Below are 26824 nucleotides of genomic sequence, written 5' to 3' on the forward strand. Positions count from 1 at the left end.
CAGTGAAGGAGTCCTGCGGGGAAAGTCTAATCCAGGCTCGGCCCTTTCTTGTGCCTAGGAAGTCACAAAGACAAGGACTCACAGAACGGTCACCTAGTCCAGCCCCTTCTCAGAATTGAGGGAAATTGCAACCAATCAGCAAAGCCGAGGGATTTGCCCAAGTTTCCTGCCTTTCACAAGAGTTTTGTAAGGATCCAAAGAGACAAAAATAAAACTTTAAAAATCCTTGGAATTCAGCCAATCCGGGTAGCACATGCCAGCTACCAGGGAGGGTGAGGCAGGAGGGTGACAAGTTCCAGGCCAGCCTGGGCAACTTAGTGAGTCCTGTCTGAAAACACAAAAAATAAAAATGACTGGCGATTTAGCTCAGTGGTGGCATGCCCCTGGGTTCCATCCCAAGCAGAAAAAAAAAAAAAAAAAGTATACCTCCTTGTCATTGCAACTGTGGCATCTAAAATATGTGAACTTGAACAACAGTTCTACTTTCTTGCTATGGCCAAGTAGGAGGCTTGATTTTCCTGAACCTCATTTAAAAAGGCAAAAAGAAGCAGGTGTAATTAATTTTAATTGTACATTTCTCTTAACCCAGTCTATCCAAAATTTTATTAACATGTCATCAGTATAAACATGAGACATTTTGCATAGATTTTTAAACTGAGTTTTGGAAATCAGTGTGTATTTTACATTTACAGCACCTCTCAATGGGGTAGTGGCTCACGTGGGCTAAGTCACCAATGATGAGATAAGCAACGACCAACCGTGCTATATGGGGCCTTGAAGGAAGAGATGAAGTTGTACAGGAAAATGAACATTTACGTTAGAAAGTGTTTAAGTGGTGGATTCCAGGGCATCGGTGGTCACGGTGGTGACGATGGACATGGTGGGGCTGGAGATGGAGCAAAACTTAGATTGCATTATTCTTCTGTGTGTGTGTGTGTGAGAGAGTGTGTGTGTAGGGGGCAAGTGTTCAGGGCTTCAGTTTGCTGTGGAGTCCTCTCTTTCCTATTCTAGGTGCATAGGGGGTGGGAGAGGACAGGGTTAAAGACAAAGAAGCATAGAAGTGTATCTCTGCTTCAAGCCCCAATCATCAGAGGCCTGGAACATTTTCCCTGCCAGTCCTAGCTGCCCCTCCTCAAATTCAGAGGCAACATTCTCTATCTCTAAAGAACAGGCCTCCTGCCCCTGCTATTCAGGAAATATTCTGTTCTCCCAACTGTGATATTTTGGGTCTTTTTGGCAGAAGGCAGAGATGGGCAGGGATGGAAAGAACTCACCGATGTTCTCTGAATAAGGAACCAGTCAAGTACAGACATCTGGCCTTAGGATTTTGCTGGCTCCAGGGACATCATGTAAACCCACTAACACTAATTGCTTTCACGTCTGCTCCCATTTCTAGTGGAAATAAAATGCCTCTCTGGCTAATGGAAAATGAAACGCCCCTTTGCTATTTGTTTACCACATTACATAAGGAGCTCTCTGTGCTACCTCTGCTCCCTGCAGCCCCTGCCCTGAAACCCTTTGAAGGACATCTTGTGTAAAGCCTGCGAGAGTGCCGTGTGGACAGGGTAGGAAGGCCCCAGAACCTAGCAGGTTCCTGCTAGGCCTGTGGAACTCCTGCATCCTAACCCAAATGGATGGGAAAGGAAGGCAGAGAGAAAGTGGGGACATAAAACAAAAGGAGTCCTACCTGTTTCAAATCCATGCTTTCTGGAGTATTCTGTACATCCGTACTGGATGTTAAGTACAAATGCCTAGAGAGCGGCTCCTTGACACTCAACTTCCAAATAAAGCTTCCCTAACCAACAAAGGGACATGCAGGTCAGCTGGAATTGAGATTTTTAGAAAATGAACTCCGAACCCATAGGGCCTAATACAGTGGTATTTACTTTAAAATGTTTTACAGCAGGTCACTGGGAAGCTTTCTTTGGGAGTCCTGTTCTAGTTGCTGCCTGTGCCCACCCCTGGGTCAGTCTTACTTATTACACAGGGTGGTGATGAGTAGAGAAACCCTTGCTTGTCCCTCTTCTCCTTCCGATCAGTCTCCCCCCACTTCTCCAGTACCATAAATTTTTAGCTGGACCCATGGATTCCAAGAATAGAAACTACATTTCCCAGTCCGCTCTGCAATCAAGGGTGGCCATGTGACTAAGTTCTAGTCAATGGGATAAGAGAAGGGACATGTAAACTTCCCATGGTGCACCTCTCCATTCCCTTACCTTCCTGTGTGAATACCAACAGTGGTGAGGCCATATTGAACCGCACAGTCAAGAAGAGTCAGGCAACAAGAGAGGATCCTGTGTCCCAGATACTGTGAAGCAACCAGACCACTTACAGAGGGAAACAGGGAAGAGATCATCTCTATAGACGAGCTATGTGAGAAAGAAACTGTATTTTTGAATCTGGGATACAGTAGTTGAAATTGTATGCTTGGGATTTATCTGCAAAGAGAAGGAGGATATCCCCCTTAAAATAGATGATGCCACCACTGGCCTTCCTCTTGGAAAGCCAACCTCTAGCTCCTCCTGCCTTTCTCTTGAATAAAGAATCTTACCTTGCTAGCTCCGGCTACAGAGGCTGTATCTTCCCAGTTTCCTTCTTTATCTCACCTCCCTCCATATGTTATCTACTTCAAGAGAACCACCCCTGACCAGACTGGCTCAGCCTCCCAGAATAAAGGCTCATATTTAAACCCAGCCTCAACGTCTCTGGAATGCCTTTCGGACACCCTGTTAAAATGGCCAAGAAAACTGCCCAAGATAGCCAAATTCAAAGAGCTTCTCCTAGAATCGAAAACCTCTTCAAAGCAGAGATTGGGTTTTTGAGGAAACATCACTTTCTGCCCAGCTCTGAGGCTCTGTGGAGCAAACCTGGGGACGGGGAGACTGAGATCAAAGGAGCCCAGAGGATCAGCCATCACAACAGGACCCGGTCACCCGGCTTTTCCTGTCACTGGATTTCATCATCAGGGAATTGCAAACACAAACCCTTTGTTTAACGTAGACAGTGATGAAATAAATAGGGTGACTCTAGCTCCACCACGCCCTTGCCTGGGCTCACCCAACTGACTTTGGAGATTGCCCAACCAGAGAGCAGAAGTTCACACAGTTCTCTTGTAGGGTCAGTTCCCAAAGCATGGGAGCACTTGGCTTAGCTCCCAGAGAAACTCTAATCTGGTGAAGGTATGTGAGACATGTACCCTTCCCTATGGAATGAGCAGGAGAGAGTGGCAGGGCCCTGCTACTCAGAAGCCCTTGGCCAAGCAACACATGTGCTCCCAGCTCCGGAAACAGCCCCCGACCAGAACACAACTGAATGCGACCTTAGGCCAGGCTGTGGCAGGCAGGGTTTAATTTCTTTTCCTTGTAAGGCCAGGTCTCAGTCCCAAGTGGCTTGTTTTGCCTAATGAAATTTGCCACACAATAGAGCAAGCCTCTTATCTTGGGCAGCATGGCAAAAGCTTCCCAGCAAGTGAAGGTTTGATGAGGGGTGTTTTGTTTACAAACAACATGAATTGTGAGGGGGTGGGTATAGCTTTCCTACTGATGGCTGCTGTTCTAGTGAACACTTGTATTGGGCTCTGAGGACCTCCTCAAGTGACCTTGCAGGGAGACAAGACACAGCAACCCGATAAAGAGCTCAGGTGAGCCACTCAGGACTTGCAGGAAAGTAGGTCACTGGGTCGAAGTAAGACCCAGCCCCCAGCAAACAACAGATTTGATAGGAGATAATCTGAGGCCCAGGGCAGACCTGGGGCCCTCTACCTCAGTGATTTTATGACTGACAGTGCTCAGGGCTCACCTGGTTCACACAATTCTGTTAAAGGAATCGCTGGGATACTGTTTGTTTACTTCTCTCTTCTTTTCTCTTGGAATGACTCCATGGATTTTAGAAAAACAAAAACAACAAAAAAAAGACACACGTTCAAGTTTTAAAAACTAAGTAACACAGGTACATCTGAAGAAGAAAATGCAACCAGTCCCCAAATCCTAACACCCATCAAGTTCCTATCTTTAGGTTAGGGGACTAATCTCAGTGACCTTGTTACACACAGACACAGCCAGGAAGATGGAAAGATTTACAGGTGGAAATGATTTCCAAGGAAGTATGCCACATTCTTTTCTTTAATAGAGGAGTCTGTTGTTTGAACTTAGATAAGAAAGGAACTGAAAGGAAATGGAATCTGCTGAATTTATAAAATGATATAGATGTTCAGCTTTTTTAGAACTGGGGGGATTCTGAAGGCAGGGCCAACCCAGGTCAATAACATCAGAAAGGCAGGCAAGATGGGGAAATCAAGTCCCAAACCCCAAGAGATTTGAAAATGTTTTCCTTGGACTTCTGGAAAGATGCCTTGACTTCAGATAAGGGTAGTAAGCTACTCTGGAATCTGTATTCTGGAAGGCCAGGGTCCTGGGTCAGTGCCACCGGCCCAGTCCTGTGTTTGGATGGGTTATTGGACCATTTCAGGAAAGAGTGTCCTTCTAGGGCCCAGGAAATCTGTACCATGACAACTGGAAAGAAAGAGCACTCATCACCCAACATGCTGGCGGGAGGAAAGTGGAGAACAATTTTAAAGCTCAGATCAGTGTCAGGGGACTCCCAGGAGAGACCCAGGTAGGTCTGAAGAGACTGGTTGGAAGAAGAGAAAGAGGAGAGAAGACGGGGGAGAGGGGGAGAGACCCAAGTCATGATGGTGATGCTGAGTACGCAAGCCGTCCCTGCCCGACCCCTACCCTGGGCCTCAGCTATGACAGCCGAGTGGCGTGGAGCTTCCAGGAGACGGTGGGAAAGTCTTCGGACTCACAAGGAATACCTGTGGGATTGTACGGTGAAGCCCTAAGCTCTCGAGAGAAGAGTCCAGGCCCCTGCAAACTGCCAAGCACGAGCGTAGCCCCGTGAGGAAGCTGTTGTTGCTTCACAGGACGCAGAGACTGTCCGAGGGAAGAATGAAAAGGCTGCATCTCAAGGAACCCCTGGAACGAGAGGCCCTGGTGAGAGCAGCCAGCTCCACACCGGTCGGGCTCAGCCTGGGTGGTGGGGCCTGCCGCCTTTGCTCTGCGTGACCGTCCACAAAGACATCCACTGTCCATTTTCATCCAGCTGTAACTCGCAACCTGCTTTCCTCAGTTGTAGGAACAGCATCACCAGAAAGACACTTGGAGGGTGGCTGGCCACCAAGACGAAGGCCTGTCATTCCAAGGCTGAGGGGAACCAGGTGGGAGCATGTGAGAGCAGCTCCGTATTTCCTTCTCTCCCATGAGTTGGGATGAGCCCATTCTGTAGCCTGCACTGACAGCTGTTCCAGGAGAGACCTGGGCAAGACCTCAGCAGCTGCATGGAGACTTGGGATCAGAGCGCCTGCTTCAAGTCTTGCTCTATCATCTTCTAGAAGCATGGCACTGAACTCTTTTGGTGTCTGAGAGATGAGGAGGATAAGGATAGCTCCCTGCATAGTCCAAGCTCAGATATTAGCCCTGATGATTATTCTACCACGTCACACATGGTAAGAGTTCTGGGCTAACGTGTCCCTCTGAAATTCACATGTTGAAGTCTCAACCCCCAGTCCTACGGAATGTGCTGTACTTGGTGCCCAAGTTAAGATGAAGTTGCTGGGGTAGCCCTAATCCAATCCCACTGATGTCCTTAGAGGAGATTAGGACACAGACACACACAGAGGGAAGCCCACATCAGGACACAAGAAGATGCCATCTGCAAGCCAAGGAGAGGCCTCAACAGAAACCAACCCTGCTGCTACCTTGATCTCAGTCTTCCAACCTCCAGAAGTTTGAGAAAATTCATTCTGGTATTTAAACCAGTCTGGTACTTTTTGTTATGGCAGCCAAAGCAAACTGATACAAACAAAGATCGACTGTAATTTTAGGGGGGCTGATATTCAGGTAACAGGAACTGGTGCAGAAGCAGAGTCAGTGTGACTTCTGATAGGTGTTAGCAGTTGAATTTCCATTATTTTTAATGTCTGCCCCTCCTCCCACGTGTTAGTCTTATTCCAGTGGCGTGGACTCTTCCAGCCAGAGAACTGGCCTTGGGCTGCAGAAATCAGCGAGGACACGTCTGCTTTCAGCTCCCATTTTCTTGCCTTCCCCCCTGGGCTCTGAGCCCTCCCCCCCTCCTGTGAGGCTGTGATGACCAAGTACACGGAAGGGATGCTCCTCTCAGCAAAGCCATTATCAAACCCTCATCTGAGAAGCCCTTGGGGATGCCGTCCGCTTCAGAGAGCGCGTGCTTCTGAAGACTGACACGGTTGCTATGACAATGAGCACAATCGTGTTTGCTCAGCACTGTTCACAGTCTCTCAGGCGGTCTCGGTGGCACCCACTGTATACATAAGAAGCCCAAATACACCTGAACTGGGAATGAAGTTTTCCCAGAGCATCCAAGCAGCCCAGGCAGATGGTCAATCCCCTTGGCTCTGCCCCGCGTCAGCCTTTGTCAACACGTTTCCCTAGAATGTCTACCTGAGACCTGTGTGCCACTTGTGCCTGATAGTCTCCCTCATTTTTCAAAATACCAGCCACACGATTTGGTGAAGCCATGCCCTGATCCTTCATGCTCTCTTGGTCGCAGGAAGAAAGAACAATGGAGGTGACCTGCCCATCTTAAAAAAAGTCTGCTTGGGGCTGCGCATGGTGGTGCGTGCCTATAATCCCAGAAGCTCAAGAATCTGAGGTGAGAGGATCCCAAATTTGAGGCCAGCCTCAGCAACTTAGTGAGGCCCTTAGCAACTTAGTGAGACCCTAAGCAACTTAACAGGACCCTGTCCCAAAATAAAAATTAAAAGGACTGGGTATGTGGCTCAGTGGTTAAGCACCCCTGGGTTCCAACCCCAGTACCAAAAAGAAGGGAAAAAGTCTGCCTGGGAACAGACACCATGGGGACTAGGCTGCCTGCTTGCCAGGGGTTCTTTAGCCTGCTGCTGGTCCACGCTCTCTCCTGCCACCAAGGCACATGAGCACAGCCAGAGTCGGCCTCCACAATGGCAGGCACTAAGCACGCATTTCTTGTCCAAAGAGTAATCCAAAGAACAGGTCTGATCCAAGAAAAACCAGCAAAACCCTGGCTAATGAGCAGCACCCTGGTGACATTCAGCTGCAGCAGGGTAGGCCGCTCCAGCTGGGTACAGGGTCGCCCTTCACTCTCCTGACCTCAGGGAGGCCCAGGATGAGCAGGTTGAAAACAATGAGCATCTCTAGCCAACACAGGGAGAACACCCTCTGAAGCACATGCAGTCCCTCAGTTCCCAGGCTGTCACCCCTCGACTGTCTGACAGCCTGGACTGCCTTCTAAGACATGCCCGGGTGCAAAGTAGCCCACTGCAGAGCTGAACAAACAGCCTGGAGAGATGACCCTGGGGCCCAGCCAAGCAGACCACGTTCATCACAGAGCTCAGCTGGGTCTGAACTTTGTACAGAGGAATGGGAACAGCAGCCCCTTAGGAATTATAAGGTGCAGAGATGCCTGATAGTAAGAGGCCAATACGACAGGCACACAGTGGCTGAGGCCCTGAACCTCTTCCAGACAACAGACTCTAGATGCCACATGTGATGTTTTCCGTCTCCTGAGCAGCTGCCAAAGCAAACCACATTCGTTCTAAAAAGAGATAAGGGCTTGTTCGTACCGCCTATTCCAGGCAGGTCTTTACCTACCACTAGAAGGCCACCACCCTGCAGAGACTGTTCTGTTCCCCGGTCAGGCTAAGTGACACGAAACCACTTCTACATGCCATTCCAGGTGTTCTGGGTAAACTGGAGAACAAACACAAAGCTCGAGTCCTGTTCCTCAGCGTCTTGCAACCTAGATGGGGAAGAAAGATGTGCATATTTGGAAATGACTCACGATGGCAGCGCAGTCACACGGGAGGGAGAGCCAGGTCTGTGACGCAGGTCTGCGAGTGCTGGGAGAACTTGGCAGAGACAGCCAGCCCCACTGCACAGCCAACCAGCGGAGTGAGACCAGCCAGCAGAGGCCTGAGAGGCTAGGAGCTGGGCTGCTTGTCCCGCAGAGAGTGTGACCCTTTCCTCCGGCCAGAATGCGTGCGGCTGTCTCTGGCAGGACCTGCAGCAGGACAAGTCCAAGAACCACTCTGCTTGGGTTCAACTGCAGCACCGCCACCTGGGACCCTCATATGATTTTTGTGCCATCGATTTCTCCTCTGGAAAATGAAGACCAAAAACTGGTGCTCTCATCCCAGGGTGGCTGTGGGAAGCACGCCAGTGCCTGGCCCTCAGGAAGTGCTGGACAAATGCTGGTCACCAGTGTCCTGGGCCTGAAGTTCAAGAGGGATCCCCTTAGTTCATATTCACAGGAGGGATCAGTTCTATCAGATAGAGACATAGGACAAAGTAATTTAAATTCCTAACTAGATTTCCCTGGGTAGCTCCCATCATTTGGACCCAAATGTCCCCCAAAGACCCCTTTTATCAAAAATGTGACCTCAGCCTGTGGTGCTATTGCGAGGTGGTGGAACTCTTACTAAGGAGGACCTGCAGGAGGGAAGGTAGGTCACTGGGGGTGTGCCCTGGAAGGGGACACTGGGATGCTGGCTCCTTCCCTTCTCCCTCTTGCCTCCTGGCTGCCACGAGGTGAACAGGCTCTGGGCCACACGCACAGCCATGATGTAGCATGCCACCACAGGCCCAGAGCAGCAGGGCCAAGTGGCCAAGCACTGAAACCTCCAAAGCTGTGAGCCAAAATAAACCTCTCCTCCTTTTAGGTGGATCATCTCAGGTATCCTGATTTCTGTTTATTCATCCGACAACCACTGACCAGGTTCTTCCAGCCTCAACCGTGTGCCAAGCACGCCGTGATAAAAGGCAGACCGGGTCCCAGCAGTCAGAAATTTCACGTCCCAGACAATAAACAACAACGGGAGAGAGACCACCGCAGGTGGCAGAATGTTCTGAGGGAGACGATGTGACAGAGTAACAAGAGGGAACTTTAGACAGGCCGTCAGCAGAAGCCTCCCTCAGAGGTGGCACTTAGGCCAAGGAGGAAAAGACAAGGAACAGCTCACCATGGGGGGAGGAGGGGCTTGGCGGGTCCAGGAGAAGCCAGGGCGTCAGGGGCTGCGCACCAGCGCAGAAGGGAGGTGCCGCTGGGGGAGGCGGGAGCCCCGGGCGGGGTGGGAAGCTCGCATTTCCTCCCCCAGCAAGTGAGGAGGCTCCGAGGGGTTTGATCAGAGAGGGCAGCTCAGTGGACACGCCCCACTTGCTTGGCTATTCCCAATAAAAGCTTGGTATCTGGCTCTTACTCAGCGCCCACTTGTGCCAGGTGAATTTTACATGAAACGTTTTTTTGCATGAATCATTCAAGCATGAGTGGGCAGTGACCAGGCCCCAGGTAGGCGAGATGGACAGAGGCGGGGACAGAGAGGAAAGGCACATAAGGGAGGTCCAGCTCTGCCGAGAGGGTGAACAGGACTAGGGAAGAGCCAGGTCAGACGCTGCCACCAGCTTCTCAAACCTCCCCTGCATCGTCACCGTCTCCCAGACGGGATCATCGCTTACCTATGAACGAGATCAAATCAATTATTCGACTTCCTTATAAAGCACCTACTATGACACCGCACAATGTGTTCAAGAAGAAACACATGCTAGGATGCTCTGTACAGAAGTAGCCCCTCATCCAAGGGGGATATGTTCCAAGACCCCAGGGGATGCCCGAAACAGTGGGTGGTACTGAACCCTAACAGTACCATATATTTTTCCTGCACGTACACACCTTTGATAAAGTTAAATTCATCAATTAGGCATTACACAGTGTGGCTACCCGAGACAAAGGGATGATTCACATCCTAGGTGGGACAGACCAAGGGTGGTGTGAGATTTCGTCATGCTACTCAGAAAGGCGTGCAATTTAAAAACTTCCAAATTGTTTATTTCTGGAATGTGCCACGTAATAGTTTTGGACCACAGTTGACCCTCAGTAACTGAAAGTTCAGGAAGTGAAACTGGACAAGGGGACCAATGTCCTCTAAAGCATTCCATTACTCTTCACTTTGCTACTTCGTTTTTACCTACGTCCAATGACTGAGTCTAGCAGTACCAGTACTTTTATGCCATTTGCTGTTTACCAACTAGCGGTGCTGCTAGGACAGTGTGCTGAGCAAGGAGGGCTTCTTACTGCTTCACTCAGCCTGTCAGGCAAGACCCAGGACAACATCAAGTTCAAAACAGCAAGGAAGCCCTGAGCCCAGGGGCACTTCTCATAAAGGCAAAGGGAAAAGAATACACAGAATATGGGTTCTTTCCACCACAGTTCAGGTAACAGTATCAGCTGCCACCTTATCATCACAACAATAATGCACATCTGGATTTGGAACCTGCTGGGAAAAGTTGAAAGAGTCTAACCCACGCCTCAGTATAGCACCCACGCACATTCGCTTGAATAACAATGCAACAAGATATATCCCCTGCTTTTATAATTCCATCAAAATGGATTCTGCTGTCATGTAAAACCAAAGAGAACCAATAAAAAAAATAACGATGTGATGTGGAAAGCACTGGCCACGCCCACTGATGCACAGCCTAATTTTACAATATGCAGCAAAGTAAGAAAACAGAGGAGAAAGACTTTCTAAAGGCGATCACCCTGCTGCTCCTGGGAAAGACATTTTAATTTGCAGGAAGAAGAGGGACAGGGATCGGGCTAACCTGACCTGGCTTCGGCCCCAGACCTGGACTGAGATTGTCATTCACCTGCTGGCTCAAAATTCGCACCAAAGCCTCTGCATGAGGCAGGCAGAACTAGAACTCATGACAAAAGGAGGGAAAGATCAAAATAGGTCAAAGGAGGGCTGGGTCCGGAGGAAGCAGAGCTGTGTTGGGTGGGTGACTGTCCTGCTTGCAGTAATTACTCTCCTGAGATGCAAAACTCCAACCCAGACAGAGCCAGGCTGATGCGTGACGGATCCTTTTGCAGAATATACAGACATCAGGGATGATTCTCCTTGAGTGCAAGTTTTATCTTCTTATCCTAGCTTCAGTTTGCTCACGTCTCCTTCAACAGAATGAATCCAGCCATGCAGCCTTGATGTCCTAAATAAAACAAACGTGGAGGACTAAAGAGTGCCACGGAGGAGACGACCCTGAATCCTAACCTGGGACGCCACCGGAAGGATCTCCCAAGGCCCCAGGCGTTGCTTTCCTGTTACCTCTGCTCCTTATCTCCTGCTCATTCTTTCAGCCTAGGATTTCTAAGATGTCACTTTCAACTTCTTAGAAAGCAAGCCGTCAAAGACGTGGTCCAAATATCTGGCCAATGGCAGAGCGGGAATGAAAACTCCGGTCCCCTGAGCAGTGGTTGGCTGAGTGAGGGCCACCCTGTCACCCTGGGAAATGTCTCGCAGCCCTTTTCACTAACCCTGTCAATAATGCAAAGGTCTAGAAGGAAGTTGGGCAGTGCTGGGCCGGGTGGGCATTCAAAAGGCATCCTGCCGATTGTCCGCCTCGTGTTTCCTGGTCAGATGGTGCAGTTGGCGGGCCTCGGCAGGTGGTTCCTGGCTTTGTGTTCCAAGTTCCCAGCCAGCAGAAGCCTGGCATGGAGGAAAAGGAGCAGATGGTTCTTGCGCAAGTCCAGGTTGCCATGTTGGACTTCGACCACGCTTCCTGTTGAAGAAAGAACTTGGCGAGGAAGATGATGCGTGCCCAGGAGAGGCGTGCCTCCTTCCCACAGGAGAGGGATGCAGGGATCGCCAAAAGCTGTGACTGAGACCTGGAAGGCAAGATTCCGAAAAGGGCAAGGTCCACTGGAAAGTTGCTGCTTGTCCCCAGGGGAGGAAGGATGCCAGACCTCCACCGAGTGGAAGCAAATAACATCTGATGTCCCTGCGGTGTGTGTCCCCAAAGGGGCCACCTCTCTCTGGACTCAGTGACCACCCTCCCTCTCATCGGCACCATAGCAGGAGCCGCTGGCGTCCCTGCTTCCAGCCCTGCGATTGCTAAGTCAGAGCCTGGCCCAGCCTTCGCGGGCAGCGACCAGGTCTTGCCCCTTTCCTGGGTCCTCCCAGGGCCTGCCGTCCACACAACACGGAGGCCCGAGGCCTTGCTGTGGCTCCGTGGGACCACCCTTGGCCTCCACCTTCCACAGCTCCACGCCTCCGCTCTTCTGCCTCCCCCTTGGTCACCCCTCGGTCACCGCCCTCCTCCTGGAGGACCCTGCAGACACACTTGCAGCCCTGCGGGGCTTGCCAAGCCTCCACCTGCAGCCTGCCGTCTGCAAACATCTGCGGGTCTCCCTTGCTTGCTGCCTTCAGATCCCTACTGAAGTGTCCGTCTTCAGAGCGCACCTCTCTTCCGCCTGTGGAAGCCAGTGCCATCCTCTCCCCCTTCTCCATCGCTCTCGATGTTCCTGCTCAGCGTTTGGTCAGGAGCCTCACCCCTGCCCAGGGCATGCAATGGTCTCTTCAGTGTTACTCTTTCCCCTACCAAAAGGTGCCCGAGCTGTGTATGGCAGGACCCGGTCTGTTTGCCTCTGGGGTGGTTGGTGCTCAGTACAGGCTTGTTGGCTCTCAGGGAACCAACTCCATCCCTTTAAACTGGAGTGCAGGGGCAGAACACGACTTCCCCTGGTTTCTTGGCATACGCAGGTTTCTGTCTGCGTGGATGAACATCCTCCTGTCTGTGCCTGCGGTCCTGTTCCGAAAGAGTGACAACAGAGCTTCAGGACACGCTGCACAGGGCCTGCAGGGAACCAAGAACAAGGACAGTGTGCACAACTTCTAGAGACAGAGGACCTCCTACGCTCAGGTCCCAAGAGCAGCCCAGAAGTGAAAACCTCTTTCTGGAGAGCAGCCCATGGCCTCTGCCACCTAGACGCAGCCACCTAGACGCAGGTGAGGGTGGGATGCTGTGGGATTTGGGGTGAAGGAGGGAGCTGAGCAGAGCAGAGCTAAAGCTATTGTGAGCCAGAAAGATGCACTTTCTCTTCCCTGGATTTGCATCTGATGGAAACCCAAAGGCTCTAGAATAAACTTTGCCAGGTATTTACCTTGAATGATCAGGAGCCTAGCTGAAGCTCAGGTCCCTGCCTCTATTTGAGCAAAGGACTGATCTCCCCAAGCCTTTGAGAGTGAGGGGTGTAGACCCGCTCCCTCCCGTGGGCGTGCGTCACAGCACTAAAGCTGGAGAGTGACTCAGGGGCGCCTTAAAGAATTCCATGCCCAGCAATTTTCCTTAGGAGAATCTACTTTAAATAGGATGTCATAAATCAGACAAGAAGTTACTCACAAAGATATTCACCCAGGCGCTATTTATAATGAGGGAAAAATGGAAAACAACCAAAATGTCTAAAAATAAGAAGGCTAAGATTCTTATCCCCGGGTCTGGACACAGTGAGTATTCCATAAGGGGTAGGTGTAGCATTTTCATTTTGATGAAATTAAATGAAGTAGAGTACATCTGCAAGATGGTATCCACCTGTGCCGTCAGAAAAGCCCCATCAATCTTTTCCCACTACTCCAACCTCGTACTTGACAACAGCACATGGGCAAGAGCCACCCAGCACGTCTATTCTCTGCACTCCAACCCTGGCTTTATCAGCCTCCCCTCTCAGAGGCAGCGGGTGGGGGAAGCCTCCTGTAATTGAATTGGTGTTTTAAACGTCTATGATGTTCTGAGCCCAGTCGAGGAGGGACATCTCAGGAGTGATACTTGGACTCTTGGGCTCAGACTGTTGAAGCCGACTTAAGACACATCTCTAATGAGGGTCCAGAAGGCTTTGCTGGGAAAGCATGACCTTTCCCCAGGACCATCAACCAAGTACATGCAGCTGGTACAGGGTTAGGGCCTTCTGGGAAACTGAGGCAGCGTGAAGAGCCCCTTCAAACCCCAATTCTTGTGATCAAGTCAGAAAGATTTCAGACATGTCGCTCAAAGTAGCAGGAATGAGTTTATTGAAGGGATAGGAAAAGGGAAAGGGGACACTCTCAGGGGAGGGAGTGGATCCTCTCAGAGGAGAGGGACACTATGCCTCTCCTGCACTCCAGCTTTATTGAGATCCCAGGGAAGTTTCCAGAGAGTCCCACCCAGGTCCACCTCTGGACTTTTGACTGACTGTGAGATGACATCAGATTTTAAAGTCCCCACTGACGTGACAACTCTAGGTCACCTTGGTCCATGCTGACCAGTTCTAATTGGAATCTTGACCATAAAATTCTTACAGATTTTATGGTTAGGAGGAATTACCTATATGTCGCTGAGTTTCAGGATCTGGTCACAAAAGCCTTCCCCTTCAGGGTCACTTGGGTTCCTCTTACAGACATTATTTTGGGCCTGCATCTCTCCTGCAGTTTACAGGTACTTTGCTGAGGAATGTGACAGAGCCTGTCCACTTTGGCCAGGCAGAGCTACAAGTAAACTGCTTCTTGGAAAAGAAAGTATGTGGGGGTCAGTGCAGTGGGCCCACTTTATCACCCCCTTGACCTCTGCTCCCACCACTCACGTGGGTCTGTCCCCCCACACAGCAACTTGCGATAAAGCAAGGGCTGGCTCCTTCCTCCGGGAAGCACAAGGGGCTCCAATCTGAAGTCATGAGCTATAATTTCTTTAAGGAAATATAACCAGGGAAGGAGGAAGAGAAATCAACAGGTCCTCAGGAAACTGGAGATTGGGCGGGACCCCTTCCCCTTTATACCTGAACACACACACCCCTAAACGCACACTCTGTTTCCTCTGATTTAGCTTGTCACCCACTTCTCAGGCTCTGGTGACAACAAAATGAACAAGAAGCTCACTCGTGTGGGTTGTGATGTTATGAAATTCCCAAGTGGAACCACAGGTCTGTGGATCTCAAGTTGCCCAGCAACTGGGTTCTCAGGAGAAAAAAACCAGCCCCCAATGCAGAGAAAGAAGGAGCTGGAGGGGGTGTGAGGGCCCACACACCCCGCGAGGAGGAAACTGGGGTTTACCAAGTGACGCACTGTGTCCAGGGTGCCGCGCAAGAGCCGCCATTCCCTCCCCGATTCTGCCCCCACCCACCCATCCTCCGGCTGCTCCCACTTCTGAGCTTCCTCATGATTCATTTGGAAGAGTGCCTCAACAGGACAGGGGCAGGCACTTCCCCAAAGCCAGGGTGCCTGCTGTCCTCACTCCGACCCTTTGCCAGTGAGCTGCTAGCCCTTTCAGGTGGGCAAGAGGAAGGAAAAGAGAAAAAAGCAGCCCTGTTCCTTCTGGTTCAGATCATTCCATCTCGGTAGGAAGCCTGCGTTCACCCCGATACCAGGGCTGGTTCCTTTGTTTAAACAAAAGGCTTTCCTGAAGCTGCAGGAACCAGGGGGCAGGCGTTCTTGCAAGAAACTTCCCCTGGTGAACAGGGAGGCGCCCTGGGAAACCCTGGCCTGGTCTGACAACTCTGGAAAGCCAGGGAAGCCGGGTGGGCTGGGCAAGAAGGTAAATGGCACAGCAAGTGTCACTGGAGGAGCTGCTTTAAACCCAGCCTGCTCTAACTGGCTGCTGCTTCTGTGTCCAGTGCCATGTTAGACCCACCCTCTGGGTGGAAGAGCAGGGCCAGGAATCCAGATGGCATTCAGAAAGCACGTCAGAAGGGCTGGAGATGCCCCTATGTCTAGTTTACTGGGCACTTTCTTGAAAACCACCAAGGGCGTACCTTTGAAAATCTGTCTTGCTTCCAAGATAAAATAAGGGACAGAAACCCCAGGGAGTGTCACCTTTAAGATAAAATATAAGGTGTATACCCATACATTGCTGATGGGGCTGCAAATTAGTGCAGTCACTCTGGAAAGCAGTGTGGAGATTCCTTAGAAAACTTGGAATGGACCCACCATTTGACCCAGCTATCCCACTCCTTGGTCTATACCCAAAGGACTTAAAATCAGCATACTACAGAGATACAGCCACATCAATGTTCATAGTGGCTCAATTCACCATAGCCAGATTGTGGAACCAACCTAGATGTCCTTCAATTGATGAATGGATAAAGAAACTGTGGTATATATATACAATGGAATATTACTCTGCCATAAAGAACGATAAAATTATGGCATTTTCAGGCAAATGGATGAAATTGGAGAATATCATGCTAAGTGAGATAAGCCAATCTCAAAAAACTAAAGGACAAATGATCTCGCTGATAAGTGGATGATGACACATAAGGGGGAGGGTGGGAGGAGTTAGTGTTAGGGTTAGGGTTAGGGTTAGGGAGGGGGGCACGAATGGAGGAAGAAAGTACTGTTTAGAGGGAAAAGAAGGGTGGGAGGGGTGGGGGGGGAAGGGAAAAAATAATAGAATGAATCAAACAACATTACCATATGTAAATTTATGATTATACAAATGGTATGCCTTTAACCCATGTACAAACAGACGAACAACATGTATCCCATTTGTTTACAATAAAAAAATATTAAAAAAAAAATATATATATATATAAGGTGTATAGAGGAGTACTTGGCACAGGATGACAGTATATAAATAATAGAACCAGGTCGGGATGCAGCTCAGAGCTAGAGAACGTGCCCAGCATGCACAGGGCCCTGGGTTCAATGCCTAGTACTGCAAAAAACAAACAAGCAAACAACAACAAACCCAGAACCCTTACTCCAGCCCTGGGACCAGATGACAGCTGAAACTCACACCATTACTCGGACACAGACCCTCCTGAGAAAGAGGGTCACTTGCCGAGAGCAAAACACAGGGCTAGCTGCTTTCCATCGGTGTCATATGCCTCCTGAGGATGTGCCCAGACACCCTGGGCCACGGCGAGCCAAGACCGCACAGCAAGGCAGGAGCAGAAGCAGGGCCAGACCTGCCTGGATCCAGAAGGCACCTTCCACTTGCCTGCCTCGCAGGAAGACGCTGCTTCCTTTGAAATCCCTGGTGACCGACCTCCCCCGAAGCAGGAGCATCTCCAACACGTGGCCGTTCACCCTTTCCTGAAATAACCACGGTGACCCTGGGCTGGGGAGTGGCCACTCCCCCAACCTCCCCTAACTTTGATCAGCTCGTTTCTGTGGGAGGCGTTGAGAATGTAAAGAGGATGATGCTGCTGAGGACATTACGGTCGATTTCAAATTTGTCACGGAAGAGTCCTATCAAGGGTTCCCTTGAATCCTGTGCCCCATCAAGTACATCTTGGAACAAAAGAGAATACCTAAATACACACCATCACAATGATGGAGTACCCCAAAGCTATGCACCTGTATCATGAGGAAACACAGCTGTTAGCTTCTGTGTCGTGGAGGGCGTGGATTCGACCACTGTGGACTGAAAACACTCAGGAAAATACCTGCGACCATGCCAAGTAGGTTAGACGGTTTCCTTGTTACACTGTATTTTTAAGGGCATAGTGACAACAGTGTATACAATATTTATATTGTGTTAGGTGTAAGTCACCTAGAGAGGAGGATGTATGTAGGTTATATGCAAATACTACACCATTTGCTGGTAGGCATCTGTGGATTTTGGCATGGGAAACGGAGGTGGAAGGTCATGGTGCCAATCCCCTGCGGAGACCGAAGGATGACTGCGACCATTCTTATGTTAAAAATAAAACAACACGCACACAAAAATGTATAAGAGAAAAATCAAAAACCAGACATAGCAGGTGTTATGGTTTGGATATGGTTTATGCTCCCCAAAGGTCCAGGTGCTAGAAGCTTAGTCTCCAATATCGTGATGCTGAGAGAGTGGGACCGCTCTCTTAAAGGTAGGAGGTAGGAGGTAGGTCTTTAAGAAGGAGTGACGCTTTTCTTATGGGGATGTGTTCTTGCTCTCACAGGAAGTTCCTTGAGAGTGGTTGATTATAGGTGAACCCTGAATCTCTTTTGCTCCCTTATTCACACAGGTGTCCTTTTGCACATGACTGTTTCCCCTTCTAGTTCTCTGCCAGGCTGTCATGCAACCGGGTGGCAGTTCCATGTCGTTTGAACTTTCCTACCACCAGCCTAATAAACCTTTTTTCTTTATATAGTACACAAATGGCAGGTATTTTGTTATAGCAACAGATATAGGAGTAAGAAAGTGATTTTCTTTGATTAAAGCAAAAGGCTTTTAGAAATGTCCTCTTAGTCTTCCATCAAAGCTTTGCAATCTATAGCACAATCCACAAAAGAACACTCCATATAAAGATAATAACAACAAATGTATATATATATTTAAAAAAAAAGCATAGCAGCTCCAAAACATAAAAGGCAGCTACCATGTGCCAAGCATCTTCTTCGGGCTGTTACATATTCACACATTTGATTCTTACCGCGGACCCTAGAGTTAGGAGCTATCATTGTCAACACTTCACAGGTAAGAAAACGGAGGACAAAAAAAATTAAGTCAATCATCCAAGATCCCAGAACTAGCAAGAAGTAGAGGCAAGACTTAAATGTGACAGTCTGGCCCCACAGCTCTTGCCTGTAGACGCTACCCCAGAACTACCCTAGGACTCACGTTCCCCAGGCCAGAGTCAGAACAGGTGGGACTCAGAAGAGCAGGAAATGGCTCTGGAGCCATCTGGGGATTGAGAGCTTGTTAAGTCCCTCTGGTGTTGCTCTGGGAGACAAACCAGTCAGCAGTCCGCATGCAGATCCCGAAGCTTCGTGGTCTGCCCTCTGTGCTCCTCCTGGCAAGTGTTCGTGGTCTGCCCTCGTCCAGTTTCAGCAGAGGCTAGTCTCCACGTGGCTCTGATAGAAATCAGAATTCAAATGGCAGCCGGGTGTGGCAGCACACACCTGCAACACCAGCGACTCAGGAGGCTGAAGCAGGAGGATCACGAGTTCAAAGCCAGTCTCAGCAACTGAGCAAGGCCTTACATAGTGCAGGGAGACCCTGTCTCTAAATAAAATATAAAACGGGGCTGGCAATGTGGCTCAGGGGCTAAGCACCCCTGGGTTCAATCCCTGCACCGAAAAAAAAAAAAAAATTCAGATGATAGGCACATTCCAGAAGGCGGGAGAGGCCTGGCCAGCCTGCTCACACAACAGCAGGCTCAGGATAGGGACAACTGCTTGGGTCTCCCCTCCCGCTAAGTGGCCGCACCTCAAAGTCTGCAGGGCACGTGATGCCGACGTGGGAAGCAGGTGAGTTGGGCTGAGACTCGGTGGCTTGGACTCTCCTCCCTCACACCTGTTTCCTAGGGAGCACGTTCTGGGCCAGGCAGGCCACAAACACTCCGAGAGAGACCATGGGCCAGCCTGCCGGTCCTAACAAAGCAGCCATCCCCAGGGCTTGGTGTCCCACACGTGAGCCTGGACTTATTCCACTGCAGACTTCACTGTGTCATCTGGGTGACAAGGTGACTGGAAAGCGGCAAAGTGGCCTCCTGCTGAGCGTGGCACAGACCTGCCCTATCCCACCAGTTCTCCTTCACTTCTCCCAGTCTGCCAAGGACCCCGGCCTAGTCTCCAAAAAGCCTGGGGTGTCACCTCTGCTCCCCAGGGAGGTGAAGGAGACCCCGCTGGTGTTCTGCAGGCATGCATGGTGGGTCAGGTCACAAGAAGACCCTGGGACAGGCAGAAGGAACAACTCCCAAGAACCCAGAAGCAGAGTCTGAGTGGACAGCAAGGTGCTCGTGAGCAAGGGACCACCCTGTGCCTTCTGAGCAGAATGGGGACCAGGAACCAAGGCCAGAGGACAGAGCCAGTGCCAGTGTGTCCACTTCTCCCAGCTTGCGCTGGCTATGGCGATGGCTGCCTGTGTCCACTGCAAAGAGGACATGGCCTCCGTTCCACCAGGCCAGACTGGACCGCAGCCCTCCCCTCCTCCCCTGTGTCCCGGAGCATGTGACACGACTTCTCTGTGTTCCTTCGCTTTTTCCTCAGTCGAGCAGGGATGTCACAGTGTTTGCTCTGCAGTGGCTGCGACGATCGTAAGCAAGGCAAAACATGTCTTGTGCGCCTGAGGGAGTCGGCAATGGCCCTGCTGCCCTGTGCTGTGGGAAGCAGGGGACTCATGAGAGGTGACGGGCCCCCAGCGTGCCCAGTGTTTTCAGCTGGACATGGTCATCTTGAAATCACACTGTCAAGGTCATACAGAGTCTCCAGAACCCCAGGCCCGTGTACTGTACGCACCTCAAGCCTTGGAAGAGAGAATGTGCAAGCAGAAGGTTTAGCGTTCAGAAAATCCGGTCACTGTGCAAAACATCAAATGACAGGCGGGAGGCTCAGGTGAGGTGCGGGGTGAGTGACCTTCAAGAAAGCACGGAAGCTTTTCTGAGGTCCCTTAGCCTCCAGTTAGACGCCTACCTTCCTCAGCTGCATCTCCCATGTGACAACCGGGGAAGGTCTGTGCTCCCCTCTGTCTGCAGCTTTGGACCTGCAAGTTCAGAACGCCCAGGGCACCTGACCGGCACCTCTCCACCCTGGAGGACAGCGGGCAGGCCGGGTGCGCCAGGCCGAGAGCCTTGAGACACTGGCCACCCACGTGGGAAGGGACTGCTACAGTCTGAGGCCGACAAGACCAAAAGAGAAAGCTGGCAAGTCCCAGCTGACCCAGCTGAGGCCCAGCGGCCCAGATGACATTACAAGGGCGCGAATCGAATCTAATCGCAGGCAGCTCCAGACGGAACCAGACGGCCTCTCCGTCCAGCAGGCTCCAGGCTGAGCTACTTTCCTCCTCAGTGTCAGAGGGAAGACAGTCGCTCCCTGCCGGCCTCTGCGCATGCTTAGAGTCCAGGTCCTCTCGAGCCTCTCAGGCCTGTGCTGAACTAACGCCCCCCACTTTCCCAGGCTCTTCTGACAACTGGGAGGACACCAGTCACCTGGGGTGTGAGGACTGGGGGCCGGCAGGAAGTGGGAGGGGGTGTGTGCCCCGGAGGAGGCCGGTGGAAACGCAGACTGACATTTTCACTTTCTGAAACCTTCTGATCTGAGGCACCCAGTGTGACTGCACCCTGGCTCCTCATTTCCACTGCCTTTCACACCCAGAGTGTTGAAGAACGTTTCGAGAGCGTGAAGAGGGAGCGGGGAGGCTCGAGGTTTTAGATCGGGACGCCTGGGGGCCCGGGGTGGGCAAATCCAGTGCAGATTTCATTCCACTTCCTTTACCCAAGGGTCCCGGGCCCCCCAGGCAAGGAGAAGGAATACGACTTCCTTATCTGTTATCATTTTATTTTTATTTCTATTATTATTTATTTGCTACTTATGTTCTTACCTCATTTATCCTAGTTTTTCCTACTTAAATTCACTTTCATGAATTTCTATTTATCCCATTGACTCGCATTAGTTACTGATCTTGTATTTCATCACATGCTTATGTTTGCTGTTCCCTCATCTGTTATCTTTGTATTATTTATGACCTCCACTTCCAGAGCACCCTTTCCCCCCCTCAACACCAAAGCCAGGCTGTCAGCAGAAAGGGTTCTCCTGGGTCCTCTCTCAGGAGCTGAGAACTTTCCAATCATGCAGGAATGCCAGTCAGAAGCTCCACTAAGGATCATAAAACATACGGCTGGCTTCCAGGCTGCCTGTTCTCTGACCTGGTTGAAAGGTACCACATCCTCTTTACCACGTGAAAAGCAGCACTAACTATCTTAATTGGTACCAAAGACCCCGAACATGTTAAGTTATCCCACTAGAAACTCATCCAATACCTAAGAACATGGCCAGGGCATCTACCTATCACTCCAAAGGGCCCCAAACAAAACACGGAGGAAAGACCCAGTGGAAGTCGGGGGGGCAGGGATCTGTCTGATTCATGAGGGGGAAAAAAAAAACAGTTTCCTTTTGTTGTTGTTCTCTCTGTAGGCCAAGAGGCCACCTTCTGGTCACCTGCCTTGCTGTGGCCACAAGAAGCCAGTCCCCATCAAGGGACAAACTGGTCCTGTGGGTGAAAGACGCTGGCTCTGTAAAAGGTTCATGTTGTCCTCACACCAATTGGCCACTGAGCCCACGAGTTGCTTCTTTTGCATACTATCAACCCGCTTGGGGTCCTCAAGAGCCGCCCCCCCCAGCTAACACTGAGATCACAGGGGGACATGGAGATTGTGAGGAGGGAGGTCCCTGCTCCTCTCAGGGTGCAAGGCTTGCATGTCCTGCTAGCCAAGAATAAGGAGTTGATCAGGATCCGCTTGACATAAAAGGCTTGGCCGGAAACACAGTCAGGGGTGTCCTGGACCTCTGAGCACAGCCTGGACCCTGGGGAGCTTAGAAATAGCCCTTTGCACAGAGCCGTCTAGAAGACCAGACCACGCACAAGACACAGCATCAGGAGAGGCAGGCAAGAGCATCGTTCTCAACAGGAAACGGAGCGCATCACGGGTGACGAGGGAAGTACTAGTTTGTAAAACTTTCATTTTTTATATATCCAAATGTGTGAATATCATACAGATATGTCTGTGATGTGTAATTATACAAATACGTATAGACGTGCTTTACACACGTGTGTACTGATGTGACAGATTGTGTTTTTCAAAAGTAAAGTGGTCCTGATACTCCTCATCTCAGGTGTGTTCCAGAACCCTGGCACTTCCTGGTGAGGAGGTGGCATCTGGGTCCTTCCCCTTGAATTTGGGTGGAACTGTGTGACCTGCTTAAAAGGAAATGGCACCATGTGACTTCCAAGGGGCGGCTATCAAAGGTGCTTCCAGCTTCTGAGTCACCTGCACTTCTCTAAGGATGCTTGCTCATCGAATCCAGCCACCACACTGTGAGAAAGACTGGCCCTGGGCAGGTGCTCCTGCTTATGGCTTAGGCCGAGGTCCCAGGGAAGAGCCAGGATCTACTGCCAGACGAGTGAGCAGGGCAGTGAGCCTTAGCAGGGTCCTAGCTCCTGCCCGGGATGGTACAAGGTGGAGCAGCATGAGCTGTCCCAACCACCCTGCCTAAGTTACAGACCTGAGACCTAAACACGTGAGTATGATCATTTAAGCAACCAAGTTTTAGACTAGTTCATCACTCAGAGACAACTATGCAGATACAATGTAAAATGCCTTTCTGAGGTTCACACCCAAGACATCTGGGAACACAGAACCAGACCATCTGCACAAGCAAGAAGGCCATCCATTCGTTTTCTATTAATTCACTCACCTATTTATTCTGTAAATATTTACAGAGTCTGGTACCATGCTAGCCAAAGCACACGTCTGTCACTGTCACCCCAGCGTCCCTGAAAGGGCTGACCACGTTACCATTCCTATTTTACGGAGGAGAGAACAAGGTAAATCCTGTGGCCCCAGATAACAGGTCAATTCTCAGCCCTGCTCAGGGTAGCATAAAGCAAAGGGGAGAGGTGAAGGTGGGCAGGAGAGGAGGAGGAGGGAGAGAGCAGCTCGGGCATCAGACGAGCTTTAAGAACTCACATCACTTAAAAAACGAGAGCCAGAAAACAGCAACTCACGTAACGCAGCATTTACGCAGGATCTGCAGAGTCACCTAACCCAAACCCCGCTCTGCACGCGAGAGGGCAGACACGGGAGAGCAGAACTGACCTCCACGTCTGCAAAGCCACTACGCAGCCGAGCGGGAACCCAGCTTCAGACATCCTGGTGCCCTCGCTGGTTCTCTTCACCCCCAGCACACGGTGGGGCGCTGCCTGGGATTTGGTGCACAGACACAAGCCATTTTCTTGCAAAAGTCACAGGCAACCCCCATGGGGACGTTGGCCATTGAGAATAAACTCAGGAAGGGGATTTGCCATGTCATCATCCAATGTCCCCAAACCCATCATCCTAACCTTCTTCTCCTGCTTCTCCAAACAGAACCCCTCTCCCCATAGGATCCCCACCCTGAGGACTCTCAATCTCGAATTTTTCATGTATCCCTTGATTTTCTTCCCCTATGTTCCACTCATTGTGCAAAAATCTGATATGGAATTCATGTCATTTAATAGTCACAGTCTTATTTATTCTTAGGGAAACTGAGGCACAGGCAAGGAGGGTAAGACGCTTGCTCCAGGGCCGTTTGGCTCTGCAGGGGTCCTTTCGCATCACATTGCTGGACTCTGGAGAAAACTGAGCTGGAGAAGGAAACCTGAAATGGGTGGCAGCCGTGACGGCAGCCCCCGTTCTGCCAGGGTTTCCCACTTCCCCAACCTAGACAAGCGGCATTGATATTATTCCCTAAGTTGCACATGAGGAAACTCAAGATCAGAAATGATAAGCCACTATTTCAAGGTCAAGTGCCAAGACTGAACCCCAGACCTCCTTCCTGTTCTTCCCAAGTACAGTCTCTCCTCACGCAGAAGAGCACAGAGGGCCCCCTACCCTGACTAGCTACGTGCACATGACTAGTGCAGACCCTCATTTTCTCTGTGCTCTCTCTTTAAAGCCAAGGTCTCAGGCCCTCCCTGCCTTCCTCTAGCTGCCGCACCTCTAAATCACACAGGGGATGCCCCTGCGCCAGCCTGACTCCAGACTTCCTGCATCCCAGTCCTAGCTGGAGGAGTATTCCAACACTCACCAGTAAGGCCCAGGGCTCTTTTAGCTACAGAGCTCGTGGCACTTTTCAAATTAAAAACCTGTACCTACTGTCTTCTGCGTATGGCCCTATTCTAAAAAGCACCATGCAAATTGCATTTCAAGGAAAAAAAAAAAAAAAAAAAAAAAAAAGCTTTTAATAATGATGAGAAAAATCCAAAAGCAAGAATCTGGCACCTCAGTACAAATTTTAATGACCATTTACACTTAGCTCCCAGGTCGCCACCAAGTGTGAACACATCACCAGCTAAGAACATCTAATGAAAGTTCTCCCTGCAAATTTTCCTCCTCCTTCCCTTCCCACTTCACCTGCCTCCAAAACCCACAGCTTGGTAGGAATATGTGTTGTTCACAGCCTCTGCTTCTGAAGGCATCTTCCATTCCAAAAGCAACCCTCTCCACCCTCCAAATCAAATTCACTAAGACAAAGGCTGTCCCTGCCACCCCCAGCATCTCAATGACTGGGTCCCAGCCTGCTCTACTCCGCACGCCAGATGACCTCTGTGACCTCTGACCCTGCTGAACAACCAGACATCAAAACAAGCTCCAGGCGCAACTTCCTGGGTCAGTCAAGGGTTGTTGGGCAGCCTTGTCACAGAACAAGTCACCAGAAAGCACCCCGGTTACACCACGTTCCGAAGAGGTAAGAGTCTTAACAAGAAAACAACAAAAGAGAAGAGGCAAAACTGCCATCTCCACCTCAAACAACGGGAACACTTCTGCTCAGGTGAGACCTCGGGAAGGTAGAGTCAAAAAAAAAAAAGGTCACCCCCGCATCCAGTTCTCTCGCCCTCTGCGTGCTTTCTCCAGGGCCCAGCTGTCCAAGGCCTGTGCAGGTCCCCCCAGGCCACCCGCCATGGTTGTTCTGGGAGTGGGCCTCACAGAGGAGACCTCAGCCACTACTTCCCACACCTCAACCACAGATCCACCAAACCCAGGCCACGTGGTGAGAGAAGGCAGGAGGCGTCCATAAGCAGAGAAGCAACTCTGCCCCAAACCCACTTCCTCTCCTGCATCTCCGGTCATAAAACGCTCCTCCAGGGTGACGTCCGTCAGCCACTTGTGCAGACTGATCAGAAGCACTCTGCACACGCGCAGGCGAAGCTGTCTGCCCGGGTTGTTCTGGAACCTCCCCCCAGGCCCACGTTGTTGGAGGCGTGGTCGACAGCACAGTGCTAAGGGAAGTGGTGAAACTTTAAGAGGGGAGGCCAGTGGAAGGTCTCCTGGTCACTGGGGCTGTGCCCCGGAAGGGGACTATAGCACCCAGGCTTCTTCCTTCCACTCATGTTGCAGCCGTGAGGGGAACAGTTTGCTCCACCATGCATTCCCATGGTAATGTCCTGCCCATTTCCCAAGGACTTAAAATCAGCACCTGACAGCGAAGCAGCCACATCAATGTTTATAGCAGCTCAATTCACAGTAGCTAAGCTATGGAACCAACGTAGGTGCCCTTCAACAGATGAATGGATAAAGAAAATGTGGTGTATATACAGAATGGAGTATTACTCAGCCATAAAGAAGAATGAAATTATGGCATTTGCCAGTAAACGGATGGAATTGGAGAATATCATGCTAAGTGAAATAAACCAATACCAAAAAACCCAAAGGCCTAATGTTCTCTCTGATACGAGGATGCTAGCACACAATGTGGGGGTTGGGTGGAGAACAGAAGTTCACTGGATTGGAATGAAGGGAAGGCAGGGGAGATGGGAAGAGGAAAGGAAGTAGAATGAATCGGACAGAACTTTCCTATGTCCATATATGAATATACGACCAGTGAAACTCCACATCATGTACGACCACAAGCATAGGATCCTAATTAGAATACGTTATACTCCATGTATGTATAATATGTCAAAATACACTCTACTGTCATGTATTTCTAAAAAGAACAAATAAAAAATAATAACAACATCCTGCCCAGGCCACCACCACCACCAGAGGCCTAAAAGCAAGGGGTCCACCCAACCACGGTTTGAAACCTCTAACACCATGAGCCAAAATAAACCTTTCCTCTTTATAAATTGACTTCTCTCAGGCATGTGCTACAGTAATGGAAAACTGACTAATATACCATGGTCCACTTAACTTAGGATTTTTCAATAGCAGCATGAGTGATATTTTGTGCTGGGTCATTTTTTGATGTAGGGAACTGACTGTCCTGTGAATTGCAGCATATTTAGCCTCTACCCACGAGATGATTGTAGCTCCCCAAATGGAACAACCAAAAATGTTGCCAGGCATTGCCAAGTGTTTCCTGGGGCCAAGATCTCCACCAGTTGAAAACCACTAGCTTAACTGGAAGGAGGGCTGCCAGGGGAAGACATCACAGGGCACTTTTCACAAGCTGCACACACTCTTGACCCCCACCACCTTAGGGACATGTTGTCTTTCTTCAGCGCAATTTCTACCACCTTTGCCCAGAACACCTATCACTTCCTCTCTACTCTCT

The 26824-nt window shown here is 50.3% G+C and overlaps 1 protein-coding gene across 2 annotated transcripts in view; it reads right to left on the reverse strand.

Annotated features, from left to right (window-relative positions):
* GFOD1 (Gfo/Idh/MocA-like oxidoreductase domain containing 1) overlaps positions 1 to 26824 on the reverse strand; it is a 100919-nt gene that overhangs the window by 26977 nt on the left and 47118 nt on the right. Inside the window, exon 1 of one of the 2 annotated variants that reach the window (XM_079147320.1) lies at positions 7665 to 8463. The exons of the other annotated variant lie outside the window; for it this stretch is intronic. The gene's annotated coding sequence lies outside the window, so the exon portion shown is untranslated. Of the gene's footprint in view, positions 1 to 7664; positions 8464 to 26824 lie in introns of those variants that run through there. 2 annotated transcript variants of the gene reach the window in all.

This window comes from Sciurus vulgaris (genome assembly GCF_902686455.1).
Source record: "Sciurus vulgaris genome assembly, chromosome: 7".
Lineage (NCBI taxonomy): Eukaryota > Metazoa > Chordata > Mammalia > Rodentia > Sciuridae > Sciurus > Sciurus vulgaris.